This window comes from Carassius gibelio, chromosome B19 (assembly GCF_023724105.1).
Source record: "Carassius gibelio isolate Cgi1373 ecotype wild population from Czech Republic chromosome B19, carGib1.2-hapl.c, whole genome shotgun sequence".
Lineage (NCBI taxonomy): Eukaryota > Metazoa > Chordata > Actinopteri > Cypriniformes > Cyprinidae > Carassius > Carassius gibelio.
In genome coordinates this window covers 1985265-1989115 of record NC_068414.1, presented here as the reverse complement: position 1 = coordinate 1989115, position 3851 = coordinate 1985265, and the positions used below count along the sequence as shown (strand labels likewise).

The 3851-nt window shown below is 47.1% G+C and overlaps 3 non-coding genes across 3 annotated transcripts; all 3 read left to right on the top strand.

Annotated features, from left to right (window-relative positions):
* The first annotated feature begins 144 nt into the window (after window positions 1-144).
* Window positions 145-216, top strand: trnag-ucc (transfer RNA glycine (anticodon UCC)). The gene has a single exon. It is a non-coding gene; the product is annotated as a tRNA-Gly (tRNA).
* A 1613-nt stretch (window positions 217-1829) lies between these two features.
* On the top strand, window positions 1830-1901 carry trnag-ucc (transfer RNA glycine (anticodon UCC)). Its single transcript has one exon. It is a non-coding gene; the product is annotated as a tRNA-Gly (tRNA).
* Window positions 1902-3498: 1597 nt separating this feature from the next.
* Window positions 3499-3570, top strand: trnag-ucc (transfer RNA glycine (anticodon UCC)). The gene has a single exon. It is a non-coding gene; the product is annotated as a tRNA-Gly (tRNA).
* The last annotated feature ends 281 nt before the right edge of the window (window positions 3571-3851 follow it).

Below are 3851 nucleotides of genomic sequence, written 5' to 3'. Positions count from 1 at the left end.
ACCGGTAGCAGGGGTCATTGTTTGGACTCTTTTTTTTTTTTTTTTTTTTTTTAATTGCGCTTTAAACAAAAAGTATTGTGTCAATGCAACTGAACAACATTTATTAGGAACACAGTGCGTCAATAAAGCTACTGACTTCCGCCTGCGTTGGTGGTATAGTGGTGAGCATAGCTGCCTTCCAAGCAGTTGACCCGGGTTCGATTCCCGGCCAACGCATGTCCTTTGGCTCGGGCTGACGTCGAAGCAGAACTCCTTCTGTGACCTGCGACTCCAACCAAACATTTTGGATGGATCATTCGGAAGACGAAAAGAACCAGCTCTCCCCGTCGGGGAATCGAACCCCGGTCTTCCGCGTGACAGGCGGAGATACTGTCCACTATACTAACGAGGAGCCGTGCATGCTGCCGTTTCTCCCCCAACTGACGGCACTGCACTGACATAACTAAACAATGCATGGCTTCTTCTGACGCAGTCCCAGCCCTAGCACCGTAAAATTTCTGATGGACCCATCATTAGCTGAAGTCGCATAACACTTGGAACACTACCCGTAGCAGGGGTCATTGTTTGGACTCTTTTTTTTTTTTTTTTTTTTTTTAAATTGCGCTTTAAACAAAAAGTATTGCGTCAATGCAACTGAACAACATTAATTAGGAACACAGTGCGTCAAAAAGCAAAATGACAGTTAAAGGCATTTCGTTATTGAACTCTTTGATGACATCATTCAGCTAAGTTCAGTTTAAATAGTATCTGTGCAATAATTTGCAATCAAGTCAACGATATCGCTGTACTTGAAGTGTCCCCAGCTCCGCCTGCCAGAAGCGACAGAGGCAAGAAACCAAAACTCGATCGGTGAAAGGATGGAGAAAAAACCCGGTGAGAAACCAGGCTCAGTCGGGGAGAAAGTTCTCCCCTTGTCAGACGAAACCAGTAGATCAGCTCCAGGCTGCAGGAATGTCAGACTGTGCAGAAGAATCATCTGTTTCCTGTGGTCTTGTCCAGGTGGTCTTTACAAGGGATTTGTATCTGCGGCTCATCTAGTTGTCACGGTCTCCGCTGTGTTTCTGGGCCATAGAGGTCCTTTCTAGGTGTTGATCCACCATCTTCTCTGGATACGGACTGGATCCGGGTGACTGAAGCGGATACAGACTGGATCTGGTGGCTACGGTGACCTCGGAATAAGGGATTTCTTTAAAAGACTTTTTTTTTCATATAAGATTTTATCCAACTTTTCAGATAGAGGCATGAGAAAGAGATTGCCTTGATTGGGCTTTTGGTTATTATAGGCACTCTCTGCGTTTGACCACTTCGTGTTTATTTAGCCGGATGGGAAGGCAGCGCTTTCTTGTACGTGACGGGATGCAAATTCTTGAAGGCTCTCTTTAGTGACGGGTCCAAACAAAGATCTCATCTGCTCCTCTAGCCCTATCGGCGACTCGTGCACTTCGAGCCTTCTTAGTGACGGCGCAAGTTGCTGACTGCTGACTGCGTTGGTGGTATAGTGGTGAGCATAGCTGCCTTCCAAGCAGTTGACCCGGATTCGATTCCCGGCCAACGCATATCCTTTGGCTCGGGCTGACGTCGAAGCAGAACTCCCTCTGTGACCTGTGCCTCCACCCAAAACTTTTGGATGGAATAATTTCGGATGGACCCATCATTAGCTGAAGTCGCATAACACTTGCAACACTACCGGTAGCAGGGGTCATTGTTTGGACTCTTTTTTTTTTTTTTTTTTTTTTTAATTGCGCTTTAAACAAAAAGTATTGTGTCAATGCAACTGAACAACATTTATTAGGAACACAGTGCGTCAATAAAGCTACTGACTTCCGCCTGCGTTGGTGGTATAGTGGTGAGCATAGCTGCCTTCCAAGCAGTTGACCCGGGTTCGATTCCCGGCCAACGCATGTCCTTTGGCTCGGGCTGACGTCGAAGCAGAACTCCTTCTGTGACCTGCGACTCCAACCAAACATTTTGGATGGATCATTCGGAAGACGAAAAGAACCAGCTCTCCCCGTCGGGGAATCGAACCCCGGTCTTCCGCGTGACAGGCGGAGATACTGTCCACTATACTAACGAGGAGCCGTGCATGCTGCCGTTTCTCCCCCAACTGACGGCACTGCACTGACATAACTAAACAATGCATGGCTTCTTCTGACGCAGACCCAGCCCTAGCACCGTAAAATTTCTGATGGACCCATCATTTGCTGAAGTCGCATAACAATTGGAACACTACCCGTAGCAGGGGTCATTGTTTGGACTCTTTTTTTTTTTTTTTTTTTTTAAATTGCGCTTTAAACAAAAAGTATTGCGTCAATGCAACTGAACAACATTAATTAGGAACACAGTGCGTCAAAAAGCAAAATGACAGTTAAAGGCATTTCGTTATTGAACTCTTTGATGACATCATTCAGCTAAGTTCAGTTTAAATAGTATCTGTGCAATAATTTGCAATCAAGTCAACGATATCGCTGTACATGAAGTGTCCCCAGCTCCGCCTGCCAGAAGCGACAGAGGCAAGAAACCAAAACTCGATCGGTGAAAGGATGGAGAAAAAACCCGGTGAGAAACCAGGCTCAGTCGGGGAGACAGTTCTCCCCTTGTCAGACGAAACCAGTAGATCAGCTCCAGGCTGCAGGAATGTCAGACTGTGCAGAAGAATCATCTGTTTCCTGTGGTCTTGTCCAGGTGGTCTTTACAAGGGATTTGTATCTGCGGCTCATCTAGTTGTCACGGTCTCCGCTGTGTTTCTGGGCCATAGAGGTCCTTTCTAGGTGTTGATCCACCATCTTCTCTGGATACGGACTGGATCCGGGTGACTGAAGCGGATACAGACTGGATCTGGTGGCTACGGTGACCTCGGAATAAGGGATTTCTTTAAAAGACTTTTTTTTTCATATAAGATTTTATCCAACTTTTCAGATAGAGGCATGAGAAAGAGATTGCCTTGATTGGGCTTTTGGTTATTATAGGCACTCTCTGCGTTTGACCACTTCGTGTTTATTTAGCCGGATGGGAAGGCAGCGCTTTCTTGTACGTGACGGGATGCAAATTCTTGAAGGCTCTCTTTAGTGACGGGTCCAAACAAAGATCTCATCTGCTCCTCTAGCCCTATCGGCGACTCGTGCACTTCGAGCCTTCTTAGTGACGGCGCAAGTTGCTGACTGCTGACTGCGTTGGTGGTATAGTGGTGAGCATAGCTGCCTTCCAAGCAGTTGGAGAGAGCAGTGCGCATGTCCTTTGGCTCGGGCTGACGTCGAAGCAGAACTCCCTCTGTGACCTGTGCCTCCACCCAAAATTTTGGATGGAATAATTTCGGATGGACCCATCATTAGCTGAAGTCGCATAACACTTGCAACACTACCCGTAGCAGGGGTCATTGTTTGGACTCTTTTTTTTTTTTTTTTTTTTTAATTGCGCTTTAAACAAAAAGTATTGTGTCAATGCAACTGAACAACATTTATTAGGAACACAGTGCGTCAATAAAGCTACTGACTTCCGCCTGCGTTGGTGGTATAGTGGTGAGCATAGCTGCCTTCCAAGCAGTTGACCCGGGTTCGATTCCCGGCCAACGCATGTCCTTTGGCTCGGGCTGACGTCGAAGCAGAACTCCTTCTGTGACCTGCGACTCCAACCAAACATTTTGGATGGATCATTCGGAAGACGAAAAGAACCAGCTCTCCCCGTCGGGGAATCGAACCCCGGTCTTCCGCGTGACAGGCGGAGATACTGTCCACTATACTAACGAGGAGCCGTGCATGCTGCCGTTTCTCCCCCAACTGACGGCACTGCACTGACATAACTAAACAATGCATGGCTTCTTCTGACGCAGACCCAGCCCTAGCACCGTAAAATTT